Source organism: Bombus impatiens, unplaced genomic scaffold, assembly GCF_000188095.3.
Source record: "Bombus impatiens unplaced genomic scaffold, BIMP_2.2 scf_0020, whole genome shotgun sequence".
Classification (NCBI taxonomy): Eukaryota; Metazoa; Arthropoda; class Insecta; order Hymenoptera; family Apidae; genus Bombus; species Bombus impatiens.
The window spans coordinates 1,306,345-1,333,610 of NT_176439.1; the positions used below are offsets into that span (position 1 = coordinate 1,306,345).

General features: G+C 41.0%; 1 protein-coding gene across 5 annotated transcripts in view; it reads left to right on the forward strand.

Moving 5' to 3' along the window:
- LOC117151106 (headcase protein) overlaps window positions 1-23,409 on the forward strand; it is a 171,345-nt gene extending 147,936 nt beyond the window's left edge. For 4 of the 5 annotated variants that reach the window (XM_003484771.4, XM_033320260.1, XM_012383843.3 and 1 more), the window contains exon 6: window positions 1-23,409. This exon is cut by the window's left edge and continues 1 nt beyond it. The gene's annotated coding sequence lies outside the window, so the exon portion shown is untranslated. The other variant, XM_033320263.1, reaches the window with a different exon arrangement.
- Window positions 23,410-27,266: the final 3,857 nt, after the last annotated feature.

Sequence of the window (27,266 nt, forward strand, 5' to 3'; positions counted from 1 at the left end):
CCCCACGTTCGTCAGATCGTTTTAATTCTTTCCTGTAAACGATTATCATCCACCTGAAGAAGATAACGACGACGAAGAAGAAAAGAAGAAGAAGAAGGAGAAGAAGACGAAAAATGCGAGAAGAAAGCAACAAGAGCGTGAAAAATCTCAGGCTCGGCACTTCGCTTTTTCTACGCTCTTTTATTCATTTTTTCTCGGCAAGAACGAGTTTTCTTTTCTGTTTTTACAAGAAACGATCAATTTTTAGTTTTTCATTCGAGCGTTCCGATTTTCGGGAACATTGCCAATGTGTTTCCAGTTATCAATCGAGCGAGTCAAGAAAATGATTTTCTCTTATGTTACGTACGAACGTGTCAGGATCTTGCCGAAATGTCGATTAACCTGAGATCGAGAGTATAAAACGGACGTGTAAGGTCATTACCGGCGAGTTCCCGTAGCAGCGATAACGTTTAAGGTTTTTTTCTTTTTCAATGTCGATATAGTAGGGTTTATCTATGTTAATTCAATGCGAGGGACGAGGGAATCCGTGTACTTGGGCCACAACGACGAGATCATCCCATCGATCGACATGGGAACCAACGCATCTCGACGGCGTATCGATCGATTCGGCGGAGCTTCAACTCTTGGCGAGAATTCGAGCCAAGGATTATCGTCAGTATTATTGGTAAGATTAATCAACAAATCCCAGAACTGGAGTACGTTTCTGGTGGAATTGATCTTTAAGTTAGCAAAAGTTTGCGTAGGAAACAACGTTTAGTAAAACGCGCGGGAAGTTCCTTCATTTTCCTTTACTTTCGTTCGTCTTTACGTGTCTTTACATGATTCTTCGTGTTCTATTGGCAGAGATACGATTAGTCGAATTTAAATGCGAGTCAAATATCATAGCGAATAGAATAGGCGTGTGTATAAAGGAAATTAGCCGTTCGAGGAAATCTTGTTAGCTTTAGGGAAGTCGAACAATTAGGTTTAAAAATGTCGAACGAGATCGATACGTCGTCGATTATCGTCAGTTGACGCGTTTCCAATCGAGCAGCGATTTTTTTATAAGATTCGTCCCTCGCGTCCCATAGTTGAATTGCGTTAACTGGAGGGATAGAAGAAGAAAACGAAGAAACAAAAATTACGAATTGCAGATAAGTATAGATCGAGATACGCAGAACGCTAAAAAGAAAAAGAAAAAAAAATGGTCTAACTTTCCTGTATATTACGTAGGTATGTATAAGAAACAAACATAAAAAAGAAAAAAAATAAGAAAAAAAGAAAAAAGAAGAAAATGGTCACTTCGAAACGAAAAGGGGGAAGAGATAATGAACTATCGTTTGTTACTTAGATAATCGAGAACGTTGTTTTTTTTACATTTTATTAGTTTATACGTTTATGGCGGCCATGTTGATTTTGTTTAAGGATCTACGACTCATTCGATGGGTTTTCACGTTGAACGGCCGGGCGCCCAGCGATCTTCCGCCCTCGAGACCATTCTCTCTCCCTAAATTTCGATCCTTTAACTTCATCCTTATATATTTCGCTCCCTTTTTCGATAACTCGAAACATACGACTGGTTTACCACAGATGAAAACACAGCCTCGTTTACTCTCCTCGATCCCCTAATACTTTTCCCTCCCTCTTTTGTTTCAATTTTACAACGTTGGAAATACTCCCGAAGGGTGGTCGAAAGCCATGGGCGCCCGAAGTAGCCAGTGTAAATACGTAATTAAGTGGGAGAGAACGAGAGGGAGAGAGAAAAAAGAGAAGAACGAGCCATATGCAGGTTCGTTCGTGAAAGCCTGTGAAAGAATGGTACAGAACGTAAGCGAGAAAGGACGAAGCGTTTGTAAGAGAGCGAGCGAGAGAGAGAGAGAGAATACGAGAATGGATGACAGCGTGAAAGAAGGGAGCGAAGAAAAAAAAAGGAAGAAGAAATAAAATCTTCGTTTTTCTGGCGATGCTGGTCGTTGCTGTCCATCAATAGCGGCCGTCCCACAAACAGAAGACCGCCCACCGTTTTCCCAAGGTAGTATAGTCGATCGTGTACCTTCTTTACGTTATTTCGATTTAAAAGTATACTTAATCCATTCGTACGCCGGGAAGTATATTTAGGAGATTTCTATATTGTCCCGTACAGGTTTTTAGCGAGGACCCCGTGAACCCCGTTGCCTGACGCCTTTCACGAACCATTTTCTCGTCTTCGTTGCTCGATCTCGCCACGAGATTCTTTTCTCTTCGTCTGATAGCGCGAGAATATATACGAAGAAGGAGAAAAAGAAGGAGAAGAAGGTTGTTTCGTCTTTTACGTGCTTTTCTTTCACTTTTCTTCGTTCGTTCGAGAAATGTTCGAGGCTGTTACGGTGGCGGGCTTCATTTAACCGAGCACACACTATACGACGATTTAATCTATGAGAATATCAGCGAGTGAGAGTAAGACGTGGGATCAGAGCGAACGAACCAGAAGGGGGAGAGAAAGGGGTGCACAAATTGCTGAAAACGTTTTCTGTGTACGAGTGGAAGGGGCGAGAAAGAACGAGAGACGTAGAGGGATTAAAAGGGGAAAAAGTAAAAAAAGAAAAAAAGGAAAAAAAAAGAGAAGAATGGAATAAGAATATTTGTACAAGAGGACGCGCTAATTCTCTGAATGCACACGTGTATTCGGGGATGAAAAGAAGTACATTATGTCCGCGTGGAACACTTCTTTTTTGGGTAGCCGAATACGACGAGCCGAAGAGTGCGTTATCATCAACGTCGTCCGATTTTGCCACGCAACGAAACCGCGTTTCTCGTTCAGTTTTCTTCGTTTCCTTTTTATCGTTCGCTTTTGTCGTGTCGCGAGCAAGCCTCTTTGCGTCTAAGCAGTCGAGAGACACAGACAAACACACACAGACGGGAACGAACAGAGCAGAAGATGGAGTTGTTGGAGGATCGTCTCTCGTTACGTTTTTCTCAGAGTGCCAAATAGCGGGAAGAAAGATTGTGAGAGAATGGAAGGGAAACAGGAAAACAAATAACTGCGAGTCTGTGAATCTTTCCCATAGATGTTTTTCGGTTGTTCGAAACCCGATTTTCTTAGCTTCCTCGCTTTTCATCTGGTTATCAAGGGTACACTTTCGTTTATAAGTCGCAGGATATTTGCTAATTTTAAACAATTCTGATAAAGTAAATTCGATGTAAAATCTTCAAAAAAATAGTATAATTTATAGCTTTCCGTGTAAAACACACGGATTACACACATCGATAACGCATCAACTTCACCTTGTAATCGAGGAATTTTTTTTTAGAAACGAGCCGCAGGTAAACGTGGCGAACTATGTTTTGGAAGCTTTAGTTCCAATTTTTTAAATGGTAGTCACGTTTGGATCGGTAATTATAACGGTTCCTAAAGAAGAATTTCTTTTTTGCATTATTCGAAACTAACTAAAATTTCGTAATTCAGTAATTTGATTTGAAAATACTCCGAATGATTTCAAATCAATCGATGTTTCTTTCTTAATAAATTCTAGACGAATAAGAACAAATTTTAGATAGCAAGTTCAAGTATCTTCTTGATACATTCGTTTGTAAAAAACAAAATATTTTTCGTAAATATTTTGCCCGAAAGTTCTTCGTTCATTCGCGTTTATTGTGTGATTTCATCGCGTATTCTACGAATATATCAAATATTCCGTGACTTATAAGTACCGATATACGCATGTATGGTCGTAAAAGCTACATCGAAGCATAGCCCAAACACACATAGAAATTTCGTGCTCGATTTTAGCAATTAGAAATAATCTCGGAGCTGTGGTGGTTGATATATTCGTTTTTATTACTTCTTTGTTCATACCCAGTGATTCTAGACGTATAACTAAATAACAAAATGCTACACGTGTGTGCGATTCGTTCCTCGTTTCGGTTCAAACGCGAGAAGCTCGCGTCATGCTCGCGTGTGCGACGATCCTGCGCGCACACGTTCTAGGAACCTTCTGTTCCTGCGTGTTTTCCGCGCGCGTCTTTCGAGCGTGGAAAGCGCGAAACGAAAGAAATATGAAACTTCTCTTCGCGCCACGAAGCGCGCGAGCGCGCCTACTTTTTGTACTCCCTACCGTTTTCAATTTTCGCTACGTGGTTCGCGTCGTTGAACACCATAGGTGCCCTGCGATACGTATACCGGGAGATTCATCGGCTCACTTTTAGTTCCTATCGCGACTCGATCGACGGAGGAACGAAGGAAACAGTGGTGGAATTCCTCTTCGCGAGAAGCCGATCGCAACGCGTGTCCCTTCGATCGATCGTCGTCTTCGAGATTTCATCGAGATCGCAAGATCAACCGAGATCTCTTTTCTCTTGGTTCGTGATGAATTTTTTAAAATGCCGAACCGAGAATCATAGTAGCGTAGGTCAAGATTCCACGCTATGCTTTTGTTTCTTTTTATACTTACGAAACGAATAAAAAGTTCCATAGTAATTCAATTATTTGACGAGGTAATACACTCAGTACCTGTGTACGGGTATTAAATACAAAATGCTGAAACGTGTAAGTTTGTCGAAAATTATTTGTGTTACAATTTTTAAACGTGTCATTCCTTTAGTTTCGTAATTAATTCGATCGAAATTTTACATCCTTGCGACGGTGTAGTTTCATGACTCGAGAAACATATAATAAACTTTTTACAACGATAAACGCAGAACGTTGTTTTATGACAACTAGCAAATGCAGTGATACAGCATTATGATTCTCAACTTTAGATACGCAGACCCATAGGCGAAGAACGTAATTAAAGTAAACTAACCTCGATATTCAACAAACTGAGTAACTCGCTATCTAATGATAAAAGTAGTAGTCGGCACAACTAATTGGCTACGATATGTTATCACGTGGAACTAATTTAAAAGAAACAAATTCTACCGCTTTTATACGATTCGTACGAATTATTGGAAGAAACAAACGCTACGAACCCACGTTCGAAATAATGTGACTCGATTCGCGATCTATCTCGTTCAACTACACGCGATCTCTGAAAGAAAGTCGGCATCGATCGATCGTGGAAAGGACCGCGCCGTTCGAGGCACCTGATTCGATTTGTAAAAAAGATTTCGTCAGTTTCGACGCGTCGACGTACCTATATCTAGAATGTTTAAGGGAAGAAACTGCATCGAGGAATCGTAGCAAGCAACTTGGAGAAAATATTCTGCAACTTGCAACAGGAGGAAGAACGATAAATGGAGAAAAGGAACGGACGGTAGTAAGAGCGCGATTAGTTTCTCTATGGTGCGTCGACGCATAATGACGCACTCGCTCTGTAGTTGCTTAAGGCTAAACATTAAAGCTAGGCTAAACCTTTTTTATTCCCCAAGTAAAAGTCGCTGTAACGATCTTCTACTTTCGCACGATGCTCGGTGACGCTCGTCGACGAACGGAGGGCGGTTTCAGGTAGGGAGGAAACGACGCACGTTCGCGACGATCGCCTTCTCCTCGACTACACGAAACTACACGCAATTTTTCTCCCGTTGACGAATCTACCTCGATCCACGCGACCCCGGGAGCAGAGAATTCTTTGGTCGTGCCGGGAACTTGTTTCTTTCTCTCGCGGCTAGCCGATGCAATAATCGTTGGAAGATCGAGGAAAGAAAATCCGGTTGCCTGCTGATGAAGCGTTCTTCGCCGCGACGATTCGAATCTTCCCCCGCGATCCGTTCGTACAGCGACGTCCATCGAGCGAACGATTTTCTATGTCGGTGTTTTTATAGAAAGAGTACGACGAGTGAAACAGAGAAACGTGTCCGTGAACACGGTCGAGACTATTCGAAACGAAAGACCATCCGCAAAGGTGTCTCAAAGTATGAAGAAAGAAGAAACGTTTTTCGCTCGTGTTCACGGGTTTCTCTGAGTCTCGTCGATTGTCGTAATCGTGTCCGTGGATTCTTCTAATGATAATTAATCGAATAGCACATCTATATGGCACGTTGAGGGGATGGGATTAAGGGTTGTATGTGGTTGGGGAATTATACACAACAAAGGGGGGAGGGGGGGCTAACAATGAAGCAAACGCGAGAAAAGAAATTCTTTTTGCGAAGGTCTCGAGGATGGGAATTAAAGGAGAGAGGTTATGAATGGTTGAACTATGAATAGAGTTTAGCATATAGTCATTATGAAGGGTAAGAGGTGATGTAACGAAGGAGGAGAGGTTTTGAAATCATCGATAAATATGTAAGTTTATTGGAAAACGACGGTTTTCAGATTCTAGTTAAGAGAACTTTCTTCGTTTCGCCCGTCGGCTGGCCAGCCGGTCGACGCCCAAAGAGATATTCTTGAATTTCGTTGAATATTTTAGAGACTCGGCTCTAACTCGGTTATCGCTCGACGCTCGATGCCGCGAATTCTTCTTCTCGATCGTTTCTAACAGCGGAATTAAGAAGATCGTTGTATCGTCTTCTATCGAACAGAGAAACCGAAGAAGAACGAATTTTCCGCGAAAAGGAAAAGAAGAGAAACGCGAAAGAAACGGAAGGCGAAGAGAAATCGTATTGTCGAGCGATCGAGAATCGTTCTAGTGATAGGCTACTGTGTCGTATTTGTGGAAGCTCGACAGAGGAATAGAAGAAAGAATGGTGGTGAGAAAGAAACGAGAAGAAAAAAGAATTTTATCCTGCAATTTATATATCGGTTGTTCTTCGAGACGTTCTTTTTCACGCGGACATTCACGCGATTTAAAATAATCTAATAAGAAGATGAAGTATATATATATATATATTATATATGAAAATAAATATGAAATATTATATATGAATTCTACGTTTAAGGATCGGTTTTTTTGTCTCTTAGTGTGTAAGGTTCTCTTTACAGCTGTGCTAGACAACTATAGGTATACATAAACGACGATATATTATATATACATAAACGACATTACACTACGGTAACAGAATTCACGCATATTAAATGTATAAAGACGCAGAATAAACGCGGTACGAGGTCTGCGTGCGGGAATCGCTCGTACGAGGCGCTCGTACGGCTCTCCTTAGGAATATAAAGGAAAAAAAAACACGTCTTGTATATCTATTTAGTGATTAAAATACGTACAACGTTTCATATGGAAACGAGAGGTGGACGCGTGAAAAGATCGAGTGGCGATTTACCAAATACGCACGATGATCCTTCGTTTTTCTCTTCCTTTTTCTGTTTTTTAATCTTCTCGGTGTACTTTCAAACGAGACGACAGGAAAAATACGAAGTACGAGAGACAATAAGAGTACCTCTGTAATCGTCCATGGTTCGGCTGAAGGAGAATTAATAAGAAAAGAAAAAGAAATAATATACAAATTCTAAAACATGAAATAATAAACTAAGAAGTAGATGAGAGAAACGAAAACAATTGAAAGTTCTGAGAAAGATGAAACGTCGCGATATTTAATCGAAATTAAAGAGAATCACATAGGGGAACAACGTGCGTATTTGATGGGAGAAAATCGTCACACGATCTTTCACTGTAGTCGGTTTTTTTTACGTCTGTGACATACACGCACCCACTCACACATACACGCACACACGTGCATACATAGGTATACCGATACACTGGACAAATACGCGCGCCGCGCGAACCAATACGACACACCTAATATATATACAATGACAGCAGATATACCAACGCATAAGTACACGTACATACACATTTATACAAATGTACACAGGTGATGTTCTTTCAGTAGTCGCAATTATAAATCGCCGAGCCGCGTGGATCGTGATCAGAAACGCGTTCGAGCTTTTCTTACAGCGCCTCCTCGTTAACGTTTCATCGAGCACACCGGCTCGCTCGTTAGTCCATTTTTAATTTCATTCCCCTTTCTGCCGACGCGACGTCGAGAGTCCTTCCGTGCGACTACCCTTTTTTTTTTTTTTAATCCGTCGAGATATTTTCGATTCCTTGAAATCCCTACGTTTCACACTCCTGTTCTTCGTTTAAACGGGCAACCAATTAATTGACGTTTCGTTGCAACTGTTAGTTGCCCGATTCAGTGGTCCTCGCGAAAGTCCTTTTAATTTAACAATTTTATTTTTTTACCACCGATGGGTACGAGTTGCTTTTAAGTTAGGAAGGAATATTGTGCGAAGTCGTACGGAAGACACACGGGGTAGAAAGGGGTGCACGCGAAATGGTGATACTTTTTTGTGATCGATACAAGAAATCGACGCCCTCCAGCGTCGAGTCGCGATTAAATAGAACGCTTGATTTATTGTACCGAACGATTGGAATAAAACAGTGAACGACGATCCATCGACACATCTTTGAACACTTTTTTCCAATCGTTTAAAGATCGTAGCCGTATCGCTTTAGTTTTCTTCCGAGCAGATTTCATTTAATTTTCGCTTCTGCATAGAATAATATGTAGGTCTACAACGAGATGTACTACTCCTTTGATTTATTCCTCGACTCATCATACGACGACGTCCGTTTCCCCGGCGTCGATGATCGCTCGTAGTCGAGTACGATTTATCGCTATCGCATCGTAGGTTTCTTAGAGATATTTTTAATTAGTTTCCAATCATAGCGACGAACGAACGACGCGGCAGCTGTCGCGAGAATTTCAAGGTCGTTCAGCATCTCGAATCTGTACGGTGATTGATTTTTCTTTACTTTGCCGCTCCGTTCGCGAACGACAGATCGATGAGTCCATTGTGCAGAGAATAATACGATTCTCCTTTCTATCTTATTTTTTCTCTTTGATTTTCGTTTGGCGATCCTGTTGTCCATTGAGCCGAACGCGCCACGGCTCGATCGTGATTGTTCGACATTTAGGTACCATTTAACACGTGTTTCTAAATTAGGTTCCATCGACTATGAACATTCGTCTGGCGTCTAGTTTTAGTCGCGAGAGTCGCGGGTACGTCTCTGAAGGTTTTTCTTCGAAATTGATCGAAGTAAGGCGGCGAGATTCATGAAAAACTACGGATACCTTAATTACCTCAAGTTATTAATTAAATTATTAGAAGGCGCGTTGTGTATCGTCCATCGGGTTGTAAAAGATGTTGGTCAAAGTTTGATCGACGTGCCCGCGGGGTCGAGCGTTTTTCTCGTTTTCCAACCCGGTTATTTTCAGGCGCAGAGACGTGGAAAGAGCGAGGGTATGAATGAGAGCAGAACGAACGAGAGCGAAAGACGTTGAGCGATTCGATGCACGACGAGAATGCAGTGTGAGAGAGGGTTGAACATTAAATGGAGAGATAAAGAAAATAAAAAAAAAAAAAAAAAACTGGAAAGAGGAGAAGAAAAAGAAGCATTTAACCGAATCGCGCCACTTGTCTATCGACAGAACGCGACCTTATCGAAAGACGTACAAAGTGAGAAAGATAGAGAGGAAAAAAAGATAATATTAACGCGAACGTGGAACCGGAAGGGCGTCGTTCCATGATCCGGGGAAACCGAATCGAGATGAGAAAGACAAGCAAGGAAGACGCGATTGGTTATACATAATCCTCCCCCTGTGGAAAAAATCCTTTCGGTTTCGCGTGTGTCGAGCCCCGATTAAGTTTGACAGATTATAAATCTCACTCCCTCCCTTTTTGCAAACGCTGATTCAGAGGCCACTGTTTTTTCCACGCCCAACACGACGATGAGAAGAGAACGATGAGCGAGAGTGAAAGAAAGAGAAAGAGAGAGAGCGAGAGAGAGAGAGAGAGGGAGAGAGAAAGAGAGAGCGCGTATTAGGGAAAATGAAGAAGATAAAAAAAGATTGATTATGCCATGGAGATCTCCTGTAATTGATGCGTGTAATTTAAAATGTACATTGCCCAAAAATATGGTGTTGTTATAATACTGAAACGTGTTACGGACGACGAAGAAATTTTATCGAGTGCGCTACTGGAGAGCGATTTTGTTTTTTCTCGCGGACGGCGTTTACGTTGACCCTGTTCTTCGCGCCTTGTCTCTCGACGCGATTATAATAATCCTACCGTTGATCCTTACAAAAAAAAAAAAGAAAAAAGAAAAAGAAAAAAAGAGAAAAAAAGCGAGAGAGAAAGAAAGTTTATTATCGAAATAACGAGGGCTTAGGAAAAGTAGAAAGAAGAGAGGATTAAAAAAAGAATGTGGGAAGACAGAGAGGAGAGATCGAAAGATGAAAAGAGGAAGGTTTTTTTACTTCTCGAGAGATTACACGACGTACCTATTTGAAACAACCCACACACCCCCTCTTTCGTCCAGTCACGGACGTGTCCCAGTGAAAAGAATTCTTTGGCGCGTTTTTTAGAGAAAGATTTTTATATCGAGAGGTTGATCGGGAGGCAAGGCCGACGATCGCCGACCACGCAAATAATACACACACCGGCTGTCTTTCACACTCTAAGAAAGAACCGGGCTCCCAGCGAATCGAGCGGGATCTACGATTTTTCACGGTGAACCGACGGAATATGTCATACGGTGGTGGAAGCGTGTATATCGGGTGCCAAATCACGTTGAACGGGTTGCTGTTGGAAATATCACTTTTCAAAGCTTTTGCGAACAACTTCTTGAACCTACAGTCCAAATTTGCTCAACCACAAAAAGGAAAAACGTATATCGAGCATTCTCTTCTTTGGCCCTGTAACGAATATATATGTATATCGTGAAGGTAATTTCTCAAGAAGCTGGTGTTTCCCCTCTGTAGACGAATCTCGGAAGGAGCTCGGAAAGACCTGAAAGTTCACTAATCCTGGGAGCCCGGCCATTATCGAGTCGATTGGAGATAGGTTGGCTAAGGTACAAATGTACATAGGAACATAATGTTGTTATTTAACCTATAACACCTGCTTCTCGTTTGCTTCCTCTTGTTTTAAAATTAAAAAAAAAAAAAAGGAAAAGAAAAAGGAATGAAAGAGATCATATAAGCTATAACTTTGAAAAAAATGATCAAAGGTATCGACATATTGTACAATATACCTTTTACACGAAGAGAACGAAATAAAATAAAAATAAAAATAAAAAATAAAGGAAATAATTAAAAAGCTTAAAAATTCAGAGGACAGAGGTTTCGACATTTCGCGGTTTCTTCTAAGAACGAGATGGAGCAAACGAATGAAAACGCAAAACAGAAAAAAGAGAGACAGAAAGAGAGAGAGAGAGAGAAAGGTGGATATGCAAATCGATATCGCGGATGGAGGATCGATGAGTTAATCGACGTGTAGCTGCGTAGACAATTGGTTCACGGCTCTTCGCGTTTCACCTTCGTTCCGTTCGTTCGTTCGTTCGAATCGTCGTTGGTCCTCCCAGTTTCCATTTATTCCCTTTCACCGGTGTTTTCGTTTTGTTTCAGCCACCACGCGCGGATGGCCCGGTTTTTACGAGCCGTGAACCAATCGATCGCAAAGAGAGAGCAAGAGAGTGAATGAGTCTCGTTATGGTGGGAATGAAAGCAACGAAAAATTCCATAGAGAAGAGAGAACGAAAGAACACAGAAAATACATATACACGTACAGATACATAAACTCGTACACGGCTTCTATTACTCGTCGCGAACGACGGTTCAATTTTCGCTTCGTTTTCGTTTTCCATTCTTTGCGTTATAGCGTCTTCATCTAGATCCTCTCGATTCAGGACTAGTGACTGGCGTTCAATTTTTACCCTCGTGCCACCGTTCCGCGCTAATGTCCCCCTCGAGTGTCTTCTGGAAGCTGGGTGTATTTAAAAAGGGAGAAAATCTTCGAATACAAACTCTTGCATCGAGAATGAGATTTCTTTGAAATCCACGACTCCAAGACTCTATCTATAACGGTTCTTGTATTCTATTACACGGATACAACGACGCAAGGATATTCTCGCTTTTTTTTTGAAAGTTTGCTTTTCTCCAATGGACACTCGAGGAACGAGACGAAGGTGCGGAAAAGCACGAGCAAGAAAGGTGAAGAGATATTTGGATGAAGCAAGATAATAGATACGCGCGTGCAACGATCGTAATTAAGCTTTCACAGTGGAGACGCGTAATTAATCGTTAGTTGGTAGGCCGCCCCGAAGTATCGAAACCCGTTTACAGGCAATTTCCTCAAGGGGTAAACCAATGTGTCTGAATGGCGTGTGGATGTGCTATAATCACCTACTACTCCCTTCCCCTACGTACATTTAATCGCGTTTTACTCTGTGTGTGTATACATATAGTCTTACGTATATACATGTATGTAATCGTGTGTATCGCTAACCAATTCCCTTGTTAGTAGTACTTTCTTCTGCCGTGTCTCTAAGTATAGTCCTCTCGGCAGAGTTCTTCGCACCAACGTAGAGAAATACTCTGAAAATTCTCTCCTCGATCGTGATCGATGTTTTCGATGATAATTCGTAATTTGTTCTTAATCGTAGAGCCGTAGAATCGCAATAAAGTAGCAGAGTCGAGGCGGAGAGAATAAATATCGAAGAGAACATCGCTTTTTCTTCAAATCGGCAATTGAAGATTTTAAGCGTGAAGCTGACACGAGTGAAATTTTCAGAGTGACACGAAACACCAAGCGTAAGCTTGCACGTGTGTATTTGTAATACGGTTTTTCCAGCGTATACGTCACGACACCTTGTGTGTGTAAGACTGCGACATACATTTTGCACTCGGTTGTAAGAAGAAGAGAAAGAAAGAGAGGCGACAGTGCGGAAATATCACCGTGGAATATCGACACCAATTCAGCGACGTGTATTTTTTGTTTCTTTTCAGTCGTTCCGTTTTTACGCGCGCGGATAGTCGCGTGGATCCGAAGAGCGAGCTCGTTTCATAGGATACTCGGCGTTTTTCTATCGGTCATTGAGTAAAGTCATTTAAAAGAATACGACGATGGACAGAAAAAAAGAGAGAAGCGAGAGGGCGGAGAGTCTTCCGCGTGAAAACGATAAGCAATCTCCTTTTTTTATATCGGTGAGAAAAAATTGTAATAATTACCATAATCTACGTGTCGTGTTTAGGGTAGTCTTTTTTATACGTATTTCGAAAAGAAACAAGATTCGTCAAATCGAATAATCGATAAATGTCATCGCGTGTGATCGAGGATCTCGTAACGATTTTTGGTTACAGTGAATCGTAATTCGAAGTCGGGGCATTTTTATTCGGCTGTGTTTATTAGGCGGGGGGTTAAGAAAAGGAAATTCTGAGAGAAAAGTAAAAAAGAAAAAAAAAAGAAACGAAAAAACTTCGCGTAGTATTCGGATAAGGCTTTCGAAATTTAGATGAATAATTTTTGTACCCTATTTTTTTAAGCGATCGCCGAGGCGATCAGGAAACGAGATCGGGCAAAAAGGGTCGTACGTTTTTTAAAACGCGCTAGGATTTATAGCTCGTGTTAAGTTTAGTTTAAGCGTATAACCGCGTCGCGTAACATAAATTAGTAGCTGTTGACAAGAGGAGAAAGGAAAAGATACGAATGAAAAAGAAGGTTGGAAACTTGACAAGGAGGGAGGAAAAAAGATAAACATCTTCTTAAAAAGAAGTTAAAAGACACGCCACAGGAAAGAAGAAGAAGAAGACGAGAAAGATGCTTTCGAGATCTTTTGAGAAAAACTTTGATCGAGGTGTTCGCCTCTGTTTAGCCCTTTCACACGTGCGATCGAACTTTTCAATTCGTCCGCGTGAGGAGGAGGAGGAGGTTCCCTTTGAAACGGAAAAGGGTGGCGAAGAGGAGAAACGACCATCGAATTCGCGTATTTCTTCAAGAAATTAGAAACAGTTAACACGCTTATGCTCCTCGAGTCGAATAACTCACCGAATTCATTCTGAAATTGAACGAAGGATAATACGAAAACAAGCACAATGCGTATTTCGTGGCGAGAAAAAGAGAGAGAGAGAGAGTGAGGGAGAAAGAAGAATGAAGTTGAACGAATTCTGTGGAAAAACGAGTACCAATCGCGAAGCCCGCGTTTTCTTCTAGTTGTATAATTCTTCTAACGCGTGTTTAGCTTGTACTAATTAATTCGTTAATTAATGTCGATTGTAAAGTAACGTGAAGGCCGGAAGGAGGGGAGTGACCGATCGGAGGGCATATAGAAAGGAATGGAAAGACGGATCTAAAATCAGGAAAAAGGAAGTATGGCGAAGGAGGAAAAAATGTTTAAAAAAAAAAACGAGTAATAAGAAATCATAGTAAAACACAAGCATTCTTGTGCATTGCGAAAGCAACAAAATAATCAATGCTGGTAGTGCGGACCAAACGGGACAACTGACAGAGGGTGCTTCAAAGCAAGGATAACGAAGAGGAAAGAAAGTGAAGGAGAAAAGGGATAAAATGGGACGAAGACTTGTCGAGGCATGGAAAATTGAGGAAATTGAGAAGAGGAGGGAAAGAAAGAGAGATGCGAGATTCGTAAAATTGCCGCTCCATCGGAAATCAACGTCTAGAAGACTCGTTCGTAGTGGTTAAAAAAAGAAAACATTTTTCCACGAAGCGTGTGTTTCTCTCGAGCGATTTTCACGAAAATATTCTAACGAGTCGTTTCAATTTAGTCCTGTTGCCTCTACTGTCCTCTTTCTTTCGTCGCTAAACTTTTTTATACTATCGACATATTCAAGTATCGAGTAAAGATTTCGATTTTTAAACGGGGTGAAGTGACTCGAGAGAAAAAGACGCTTCGGAGATCCATGATTGGCTACGTGGTATTCGAAAGCGATACACCATTCTTAACGTTTAAGGCTTGTACGAAATTCTTCTATCGGACTCAGTGCGTTTGTCTGTCAGGGTAAGCTCGCTGTCTCGTTGACGGGAATATTTCTGTATCGATGTACGTGAAATGTATAAGGAAGAGCGCGGTCATGCGTCGTACGAAACTTCTATCTCCAGAGATTAGGATGTCTCGCGTATTAAGGTCTTTCTGGTATTCGTCGTTATCGTCGTGTCTTTTAAACGTTTGTCATTTTTAATTTTGTTTGTTACATTCAATCGTCAGACTCTTTAGAACAGATCGCTTTTTATTTATAATGTGCTTAAGACGGTGATAAACGATGAAACAGTGGCGAAAGAATTAATCGCGGTTCGTTTCTTTCTTTTGGTTTCTCGTTAAGGAGAAAAATGGAATAAAGAACGTTAACAGTTTCTATTATTCGTAAACGAGAAATTTGATCGAATCTCGTTGGTTTAAACACGATAAATGATCGGATATATAAGAAAGAAAGATGAAATTTACGCGAGACTTTCCCAAGGAAATCTTCGACGAAGGAAGAAGCAATCGTAACGACGTTTCGATCAATTATCCTTCGAACTAACGCGCGTTCGATATATAATGCAATATATACACGCAGTTAATTGTATTAAGACGTACGTAACTATAATCGCTATTTGCTGTTTCGATCGTAGAGGTTAGACGAGATATCCCACCTCCCTGTATCGCACGCGCAACCTTCGCGAAGATGATAATCCTTTCTCGAAGAGGAAGAGAAAAGCCCTGGCGCTTTTAAGCGGCGAGACTCGTGTATACATAACTCGTAGGTTACCCTTTGCTCGTAGTAATTAAATACTCGATCGAAGCTATCCCCCATTTCTTCGTGTAGCTTGCGAATAGCTGAAAAACGTCGGCGCGTTCACGTCGCGATAAATCAATCAGCGATGAAAAGAGAAAGAAAGATCCTGTAAATCGGCCGATCGATCGTTGCTTGGAATTAAAGAACGAGTCGAAGCGATTTAATCGAGCGAAAAGATTTTATTCTTGAAAGGAGCAGTGAAAGACGAGAACGACTTGAATGCGCCGTCGCGGTGATCAGCGATCTCGAATGAGTGGCGAATGAGTGTGAAAAACGAAAGGATCTTAACCCATCGGTGAATTTGCAGCCCGCCAAGAATAAAATACAAAGGAGAAAAATGGTATACACTGGCCCACGAAAGTCTTTGATCATTCACCGCAAAACTTTTTACGTCTATATCGCGTGTGTTGTACACGACATTTTAAAATATCATTGCTATTGCTGCGACGATATTGGCAAAGTTGGAGACCAATTTGAACAATGTATATAGAAATTACGAGATATTTATTACAAACGTACGTTTCGTGGAAAATTAGTATTCGAATTCTTTCGTGTACCTGTGTATATGTATAGAAAGCTCCGTTGACGAAATCGTATTCCGGAAGCCCTTGTCCGAACGAATTCTCGTTGGCCAACAGACCAACGCTATAGCTTTCCTTTCCGTTCCACCGCGTTCTACACCTTTTTTTCGACACGGGAGAACAAAGAGGGAGAAAGAGAGGAGAAAGAAAAGATATAGAGACGATGGCGAGCGAAAGAGTGAAGGGAAACGAAATCTGATGCCCGTTGGTCGCCGACCACGAGGAGAAACATCGACTCGAGCCACTTTGTGTAAAACGCTCCCTCTGGTTCAAGAGTGACGATCATTGCATTACAAATGAAGAACGCCGGAGAAAGAGACACGAGTCGCAAGAACGGAAGCTGTGAGCCGGAAAACAGAAGGGACATATACTTTTATTTTGAATCGTTGCTTCGAGGAGCATTCGTCCATCCTTCCTCGACACTATTTAATTTAATTGGCAGACGTCTCGAGTGCTGTGCAAATGGAGGAAAAAAGAAAAAAAAAAGAAATAAAAGAGAAAAGGAAAAGCCTGGACTCGCGAGCACAGGGAACAAAGACTAGCTGTTTTCCTTTTTATCGCGAAGAACGGAAACGGAGAAGCGAAAAAAGGGATTCGTCCGTTTATACGGCAGGACAATGAATAAAAGAATATGCTGGTCCGCGATTGTGAGCTTTAATTGAACGCCACGTTCTTGCAATGATGGTCCTCGTTCTTCGTGGTCGGCCGTGGCAACGGAGGAGCGTTTCGTTTGGTCGACCTGGCTGTCTCCCGCTCAATGAATTCGGAGCTAATTTACCGATATTCGAGCGGTTTGAAGTGGATATCGACGAGTTGAAAAATCTGGCAGAGCTACCGCCGTCGATCGATAATCGTTTATCGATGAGAGGATTCACAGTGAAAATTGCTCGGAATTCGATTCGGCGAGAGACAGAGTCCGAGGTCTTCTCTATACCTCCCCTATGAGAGTACAAATTTTTCTAACAAAAGTAATTATATTCGAGCGACGAATGGAATATTGACGCAAGGAAGCAGCAACAAGGAAGACGACGCGAGACAGAAGAGAAACGAGTGACCGTCAGATCGATCGTAGATTAGTGTAAATGAGAATTTGCGTGTGTGAGTTTACGAGAAAGGGCGGAGGAAATCGGTATGCTTGGTCGAGTGAAAAATAATACGGCGTGAGAGAGCGAAAGAAATGTGAGAATGCGTAACGAGAAAAGGAAAAGGTAATATTAAGAGGAAGAGAGTAAACGTTTAACGATGTTTTCCCCTGGTGGTATGAGTATATTACGACGATCTAAAATTAACAAATGATCTATTATATTATATGGTGTATGTACCGTATACTTATCTAGAGTTAGGTCTTATTTCAAACGTGTTACGTATTAAACGAGGTACGATACGTATAACATATATTATTGTATACACTTAACGAGCATACGCATACCTGTACGTTAACGATCTAGACTGCCATTAGCACTTAAGGCGCGGCTTCGCCCGATTTATCTCGATTTAGCCCGAATTCTCTCAGGTATGGCGTCCCAGGGATTGCTCGTTACGCGCGTCATGGGAACCGAGTTTCTTCCAACTAGCATACGGCGATCTATCCGAAACCAAAGACTGCAAAATGATCCAAAATATCAGAAATTGTTCGATCTATAACGTTTTATCGAAACCGATGTATCAGACCGCGAGGACATTAGAATACCGAGAAATTGGGATTTCCCTCGTCACAATTCAAACTTGGAAAAGAATCCCACGACGATGTCCCGAGACGAAGTGAAAAGTCTAGCGACGACGCTCTCGAGAAAGCGAGGAGAGAGGTCAAGCGGCTGGAAATATCGAAAACTTGAACCCAACTCGAAGGTTTCCAGGGCCAACGTAATTCTCAATCCCTGCGACGTACGAAGCAAGTTTCGAACGTCTTCGTCCCCCACGGTTTGGGAAACGAAAAAAAGAAAGATAGAAAGAAAGAAAAAAAGAAAAAACAGGCAACACAACCACGGGGGAAGAGATACGATGGTAGCCGGTTTCGCGAAATTCTCTCGGAACGATCTACCAGGCTTGTGTCTTAAGTGAGATTGGTACACGGTAATGTCGCCGCGGATAGAAGGAAGGACAGTGTGCATCGAAACGACAGGATGGTCTATAGTCGTGTGTATAGGGAAAGCAAGCTTCGAGGATGACGAACTCGATAATCGTAGCTAGAATTCGGTGTGTCTATTTGCATGCAGCTCCGCTCCGTAGGGATATAAAAACACGAACGTTTCCGATTTTTAATCTTGCTCTATCTATTCGGAGAAGAACGCTCTGTTCTCTATAGGTGAGCGTTTTTCTATAGGTGTGTCTCCTTTTCGCCTGCTCGGGGCGTATTATTCTCACGAGAGTCTGTAAATAGTTCTTAACTACACACGTAATCGTACGAACTTTAACGATATACGATTAATCAACAAGCAAACAACACACGTACACGTAAATTCATGCACCAGTTATTCATATACGCATCAGTCAACGTCTACTTTACTGACCGACAATTTTTAACCAATTGCGATTCCCTTTTCACACCGATACAGTTGCAGAATCACGAGTAATCCCGTGCGACTTGCTCGGTCGTATTTTCTACCAATTTAGCAATAAAACGAATGGAAGCAAAAGAAACAAACGTGGACATGTAGTTTGTCTTTCGAGCAAATTCTCGCTGTATCGAGGAAGCAGAGCGATAAGCTGTCTGGCCTGATCAAACTCCGAAAACGCAAAATTTTTCGTATAATTGTTTTCGTTGAAGCAGCAAGATAGTCGACGATGTGAATGTGTACTCTTGCTGCATTTTATTTCGACGAAATCGCGGCTCTTGGTCAGATAAAATGAGAAACACGAAGGATGCTTTGATCACAATGTGGCGAATAAACTCTAACCTCGTGAGCGGGCACGAAGACTCGAGGGACAGCTTGCGGCGGTCCACGCGCCCAACTGCCGACCAATAAGACTCGAGAAACATAATTGTTCCAGCCTTCGATTTTTATGACGCATTTCGCCGCGTTTTTTCGACGCCTTTTTATATCTCCGATTTATCAGACTGATCTTTAGTAGATGAGCTAAATAATCGTAGAAAAATATGTCGAAGGGCAGGTCGTTTGGATCAAGAATCGCGTGGAAGTCAAATTACAGAATTCTAATAATACGCGGAAAATATGCTTGCTCGACCGACGATGTATTTATTAATTAAAGAGAAACAAAATTACGACGAAGGAAATTGACGAATTGCGGCGAACAACGTTGGCCCGACCACTCCATATCCGAACGTTCAAGAATTCCTTGATAGTTCGAATATCCGTAAGAATTTACTCGAGAGTCGGGTGGACGATCGACGTCGCGTGTAAAGAGACTACGTATACACTCGTATACGAAATATATTTTTGATAAAAATCTATTCAAAAGTGCTCCAAAAAACAACCAAAAAAAAAAGGAGGGAGGAGAAAAGAATAGAATAACAAAGGAGAATTTCGATGGTAGAAGATAGGAACGGTAGAAGTAGAAGCGTAGTGGTAGAAAATATGGCAGAAATAGATGTAATTAGCGTTAGGAATCGCGTCGTCTGTCGAGCATAATATCCCGAAGAGGGAAATTTGTAAAATTTTCTATACAAAGAAATTGGAACTTCGATTGGAACATTTTGCGCGCAACGTTCTTGATCGACGATCACTTCGTGTAAATCCAGTTCGATATATATTCTGTCTAAAAAGTCGACTGAGCTTTCGATAAAGGGAATATTCAGGTATTAACTTTACTACACGTGGTATCCACGTTGGCCATTTTTCGGAAAAGCATCGGTACACAACGCTAAAACCAGCAGATAGAAAACTTCTTTAGGCTCGAGATCTTGGAAAAATTTTCAAAGTGTCTTTTCTTTTGTCTGCTCCTGGAATCGATCTTATTGAGAGTTCAGGTAGCAGCGCTAATGGAACTTCCGCTTTGAATCCTATTCAGATACATATTTTCTAGATAAACACTTAAGATAGACAACTTCCACTAATAATGGAATTTGCAACGAATCCTATTTATCTACATTCAGCAATATTTATCCTTATCACAGTCCAATTACCCCTTTTACCTCGATACAGAGGAATTTATAACAAACGATTTTACCACAACATTCTTTCATACCGATATTAATCGCATCGTAATTTCAACTTATTCGAAATTGAATTTCTCAGAAGATAAACTGATTGACTACACCTTCAACAAATTCGTCAACTTTATCAAGTGCCACTTTAAAAAGAAGAAAAGATAGATAAAAAAGCAACACCGTGCTATCTTTCATCATTTTACTTGATAGAACAGAGTAAATTCTAAAATAATTTTTAAAAAGTATTTGCGACGTAAAAGTCCACGAACTTTTATGATGTTGGTCGATCAGTATAGCTTCTGAATGACTCGATTAACGAAATGTTTCACTAAATAATTAGCAATTAAAACACACCGGAGGGTGTCGTAAAATCATCTTTACCGATCTCGACAGCTTCATAGTAGTTGCAAACGGTCATAGTCTGTCAATGTTTCGATCAAATCACTATCGACAATTGTGAGAATGCTCTGTTCTCATTCACCGCGAATATTCGACGGTTATCGCACAACATCCGGATAACAGTGATCGTTATCCTGCCTGTGAAACACGTACTTTCGTTTTCACAGCGATGAACATCCGTCGATTGCGCTGAAGACGAGAAAAAAGAAATAGCAAAGAAAAGCGTGAAGTAAAAGGAGAGCAAAACAAAGCGGTATATGTTAGAAAGAAAGAAAACTATTATGTAGCGTACACAGTGAAAAACGTACACACATGCATAGCCGGCGACGGTTTCCGGGGCGCTTCGAGAGCCTCGGCCGTCTCTCTCAGCCGAGACACAACCCTATTATTATCATTCTATCGTTAGAGTATAAGAGTTGATATTTAAGAATTCGTATTGTAATAATTGTATGCGAACTATATTTGTTTGGTTGGCTTGAGGGCGAGAGTCTAACTCGGGTGTTATTAGATACTACGCTGTACCTTTAGCTGGCGGGCGGTCGGTGACCGGTTACTAGATATTTCGAACTTTTACTATCTTCGGAAGAAGAACGATGATTTTCGATCTCGCGAAACAACAACAGACAACGATTTCTGCGTTACTTGTATTTTAAAAAGATTTCCAGCTTCTTTTGTAAATTTTGTAAAGAAACTCGCAGCTTATTTGATTTAAATTTTAATTCGAACAAAAACAATGATTTCTATGTTACTTTTAGGGTGGAAATAAACACTTTGCATAAGGGAAATTATGCTCAAGAAATAGTAGTTTCTATCATCTACGTATGTACATTTATATCAGTGTATTAATATATACTTATACTTTATAATATTTTCAAGTGTGATATCTTCTCAGAAAGCAACAAGCAAAATTACGAGAAATCCTTCGAGCCGCACTGCATATTTGTTTGCTTGGTTGTACAACGTTTGATTTCTTTCGAAGAATAGAACATACAGAAATATGTTCGAATACAAAATTCATGCTTAATAATTGTATGCATCGGTTTCGTTAAACAAAAAAATTTGTTATTTCGGATGCAAAAGATTAAACTTTAAATAAAGAAATTTTACATTTACAGAGAAATTATGTTCAACTAACCTTGTGTAATTAACAAATATCGCGAGACCAATCGTCGTATCAGGGACGACTAAGATCTTCGTCTATGAAGCGTGTAAAGCTCAGCTGGCGTAACGGAATATGGTGTGAAATATCGATGACGAGTATCGAATCGTAGCTGGAAACTTGTAAAGGGGACGAACGTGCTCTCGACGCGACGCGAAAAAAGGGTTCTCGAGAGGAATTGCTTCGTCGATAGTGCATTCTCGACGCTGGGCGTTGGGATCGTTCGCGAAGAATTCGCTCGCGATTAAAGAAACGGGAAAGGGTCGTGTAAAACCGAGGGATTAAGAAAGCAGCAGCCACGGTCGAACACGATTCACATTACTGGAAACCGTCGAGGATACGTTCTCTCCAACAGGAAGAGGGCGAACGGGTTGATCCACGGCGGTTGAATATCGTGGGTCGTCGAGTGAGAATGAAAAGAAAAGAGAAAAGATTGTATGAAAAAAGAAAAAAGGTAGCGAATCAAACCGGTGCGCCCGCCAGCGATTTCGAGGGGGAAGATAGACGCACGAAGAAGCGGAAAGTAACGAAGGATGATTTACGGTTGAAAAAGATATATTATCGATAAACTGTGTCGATCGAGAGGTAGTGCTTAACACGTGTTAGGGTCGTTTCTTCGAGAAAGAGAGGAAGAGTAAACCGGGAGAGAATCGTTTAAAGTGACAAAAATATACAAAATAGAATAAAAGAAGAGAAGTAACGTGAGAATGTGAGGGAGGGGGGAGCGGAGGAGGAGATTACAAATTCGAGAATAAAAAGTGTCGTGGAAACTTAAGCGTATCGGGGACGTACAAAATAAAATATAAGCGAAGGCCTATTGGATGCGTTGAATGGTTGGAACGTGTAGTAACGGCGGGAGAGAGGTTTCTCGAAGAAACGACTCGCCTTTAGTCTTTTAATATTTTACTCGAGGACGTTGCCGACGGTTAGACTGGCCATTGACCCGAATTTTCAGGGACAGATCGAGGGTCACGATCACCAGAGAGAGAGAGAGAGAGAGAGAGAGAACGCGAGAGAGAGTGAGAGAAAGAGAGAGAGAGAGAGAGAGGAAGGGAACCTCCCTTACTTTTTAATACCGTCGTCATCGTCGCGCTAAATACGAGTTCGCGTTAATTAATCGATGCTCTTAAACAGAGCGGAGGACACGGTCAATATGGTCCTGGCAATTTTATTTTCGGGCTTACGCATTGTCCGTCTCGCGTTTCATCCCCTTCGTGGTTCGATCGAGCATTGGTGGGATATTGCTTTTCCTTTCTTCTTTCCCTTCCAACCTTTTCGTATTCTTTTCTTCTCCCCTCTCCTGTCTGTCCTTGTATTATTATTATTATTTCTCTCCTTCTAACGTATCCGTACATTGTATTTTCGATCGACGAGTCGCGAAGTGGTGGAAACCAGCGAGAGGGATGTCGACGAAGTACGCTCTAAACGAGTGCGTTCGTAAGCATTAAGACAAAACGCATCGCGGAATTACGTCGCGCGCGCGCCTAGGTTTAATGGAAATAAGTAAACGGAAAGCAAAATGTCGGAAGAATAAGAAACGTGAGAGTGAGAGAGTATTATGAGGGATGCGCGAGAGGAGAGAAGCGAGAAATATTTAAGCGATGAGATTATGGGTTATGCGAGACGCGAAGAGAACAGAATAAACGGAAATTATCGCGAACCGGCAATTTATTAGAAAAAGAAACAAAGCGTTTTAGAAAGAAAAGGAGAAGACAGAAGCACACATAAAATAAAATAAAAAAGAAACACACTGGTGGTGAGACGCGACAATTTGTAATTATTAATCAGAATTTGGGTGAGAACGGACAAACAAAGGAAGAAGATGAGAAAAAAAAAATGACGGAGAAAAGAAGAAATATTAATTAGCGTGTGTGGATCGAGCTTTATACCGCTTTTATATGTTTAGTAATGAAATACCTTACATTAAAGAGTAAATGAACAAAAAAAATAATAATAATGATAATGATAATGGTAATACAACAGGAAAAAAACCTACGGAAACCTACTATGTAATTGACTATTCTCTATATGCGAAATACATATACATAATATATATATATAAATAAATATAGATATATATATATTATTATAATGATTATATATATTATTATGATTATTACGCTATGAGAATACGAGTATGAATGATTTTAAGGAAAGTATACATATTATATTAATAAACATTTTTTAATGCCATTATCCTAAAGATAATGGTGAAATGAAGCGAAATGAAAAAAAAAAGAAAAAAAATTCATTGAAATTTCTCGTGTTGCATTATTTCTCTGTTCCATCACATCCACTTTAATTCCAATCTCCGATATTTCCAATCCTCTCTTCGCGAATTCGAACGTGTCATCTTACGCGTTAATTTCAATCCTAAAAGTCTATTTCTCTGTCTTTGAATCTTAAGCCAACATGTTATCGACATTTTCGACGGGCGTGAATTCGATCCACCTTGTACTCTTCTCAACTGGCTCGTCTAACCTTAGCAACGGTAGTAGCAACAGCAGCAGCAGCAGTGGAGCGAGACAGAAGGAGGGATAGAGGAATATCGCGACAAGCAACCGACGGCCGTCACGAGATCACGTTAAAAACCGCGGTGCCCGGTGTCTATAATTGGCCGCCAGTTAATTACACGCCACGTCGCGCGTCATATAAACGAAAATCCATCCGTCACTCGGCCTGCCAGCCAACGGGGGTTGATAATAATTAAACGGTCCAGAATGACGTCGCAGAGACTGCTCTAGAGGGCGGAGAGTTTTCGCTTGGCAGATAGAGAGACAAGCTGGAAGAGAGGACGGATGTGGAGATAGGGTAAATTGGATTAGGAGAGATTATACATTTATCTCGAGGCGACTGGTTCTGAAAGGAAATTGCAAGGAAACTGGGTAACCCAAGTAGAGTCGATCAAATAATGATTCGTGAAGTATTAAGGACCAATATATAAAAGAAAATTGAACGCGATAGAGAGCTACGAGAGGGTGATTTAGTTATTTTAACGATCGCTGCTTATGAAATCGTATTAAGTTGCGTTCTGCTACGGTATCGTACAAGTATGTTAAAAATATCGTAACTCGAAGTAATTCAGTGCTGTGTCAGAAGAGAACGTAAAAGCTTAAGAACGGAAAATTCCGAAAACTATATTCGATCATTAGTTGTCAAAGTCTGTTGCATAAATAACTTTTTCGTAAGCTTATAAAATACATTGCTTCGTCCAAAATCAATTAAGACGAAGTAATCTTTTTATCAGGCGTGCAGATTTCTGATACGAGTATAATCTTTATGCAGCAATTCGTTACTAACGAGACAAAAATAAGCTGTGAATATATCAAGCCATGATACAAGTAATTTTATCATACCGTTGCAAATTTTTATATCATCCCTATCTTTGTTACAGTTCGTTGAATTATACCGATAGATATTTACAAATTCGTCCTCTCTTAAATGTACTGAACGTCCTTTAAAGAAAGCACCTAACACCATTATGAATGAACGCAATGTTTTCTTCCTCGTTTAGTTTATAGCAGGTAATAAAAAGTCATGTAGATAATAAAAAGACTGTGTACCGAATCCTGAACTATAAATTGGCGTTCGTAGTTTTTGTAACATGAAAAAATAATTGAAGGGAAAAGCACGGCGTCAAATTGACGTGACTGCAAAAATGATGCTCGTGTGCAACGGACCTAAGTCAACAGAAGCGTCCGCTTTCACAGGAAAGCAAGGAAAAACTGAAAAACTGCTTGTCGATCATCTCCCGAGAGCCAAGCACAAGGGGTGCGCTTCTCGTTACCCACGTCTGGTCTGTTCACAACACCTGCTCAATTATACAGTACGCCGCGTGTCGTAATCGGAGATCCATCCGTCGATGGTTGACGTAGAAACTTCGTAGAATGCTTCGTAGAACCCATCTCCCCTTCCCACCCTTGGGAATTTCGCAGTTCGTTCTAATCCTTGATGGGCATCAGAGCTCTGTGCGTCGCGGAGGGACGCAAACTTTGGATCCTTTTTAGGTGTCGACTTTTTTCCCAGAGGAGATGACAAACTCTTGAAAAACGTCCAAGTGAAATTGAATCTAGTTTCGATCGGTATCTTTGGGTATTTCTTTAATGTGCATGACAATTTAAAAGAAAACGAATCGCTTTTCTTTCATACAGAAATAAAAATTGATCTAACCTTGAAATTGCCTTATTTTTATCCAGTTTTACTTCTGCGAAACGAAGTAGGGCCTTCTGGTAGAAATATATTAATTAACAGGTTAATATATTATTTTACTTGATTATTAACTTGTTAAGTTAACGATTATATCTGTATCTTTGAATCTAATGGATTCATTCTATTTTACATCCAAATATTTCTCTTTAATTACAAAGTAACATTAATACCTATAATGTTACATTGTTGCGAGAGAAGATTCTCGGGTATTGCCACCCTGGACATTCCCATGAACGACTCGCTTGTATTTCACCGGAACGACCGGTCGCTAATTGCCAGTCGGTTACCAAGCTTTCGCGCGCGATAAATTTTTTGATCCATCGTCCATTAAGGGTGGACTATTACGCTCGTAAAACGTTCGCTCGTGAATGACTGCTTCGATCGATCCTTGATGCATGGGCTTTCTTAGGCCTCGTGTCGATCGAGCGAGTCTTTCTTCCTCCATGTACGAACCCTCGTGGTGCTTACAGCGGTCCAATTAATTTCGGAGCATTCTTCGTAGGAAGATGGAAAACCTTTCTGGGTTTCACGTAATCTTCGAAATTGCCATTCATGGAGAATCGGTGAATTTTGGCCGCAAGATAGAAGAAAAGCACGTACATTTTATTCGTTCGTGTTAACCAAGATTGGAAAATTTAAATATTCAATATTTCAATATTTTTTAACTTTACGACTATTGCAAGCCCAAATTTACTTTATTGTACAACCACTTTTCGAGAATTTACAACAATTCAAACATTGACAAACTTTCCATACAAATTTAACGATCCTGTAATTTTCTCCCTTACCTATATTTCCATCTTTTCGCAACGTTTTTCATAATTATACCAAAGGAAAGTTGCAAACTGCATCGACTTCCGAAGTAGAAATCGAAGAAACCAGTGAAAGTAGCGGAAGAGCTTGATCGCGGTTCGATCAAAAGTTAATGGACAAGTTTAATTTCTCGGGCCATTGCTCGCGAGTCGTGGCCGTTATCGGCGCGCACTGCCGTCTGTTCGTTGGGTCGAAACGCGCCAGAGGAAAGGATACACGAACGGCTTGCATCGAGAAGGCAGAGGGGCAGGTACGTTGATAAAAGTATCCAGCGTTGGGAAGAGGGGCAGGGGATTATAAATTGGCTACTTTGTGCCGCGGTTATTGGGGGGCCAAATTGCGAACGACCATCCATCCATTTCCTGGACCTCGCCGTCTCTCGTCTCGTCTCGTCTGGGTCTGGCTTGGTCCTGTCTCGTCGTTTCAGATCGTTCCCAGTTTTTGCCCTTTTTCCTTCATCCCTGTTTTCCTCCATGTCGTTAACGGGCCGGAAACTTTGTTAGGAACTGCGATTTTTAGCCAAGAAGACACCCCTAAACCGCCGAACAATCTCGATGGATAATACTTTTAAATCGTT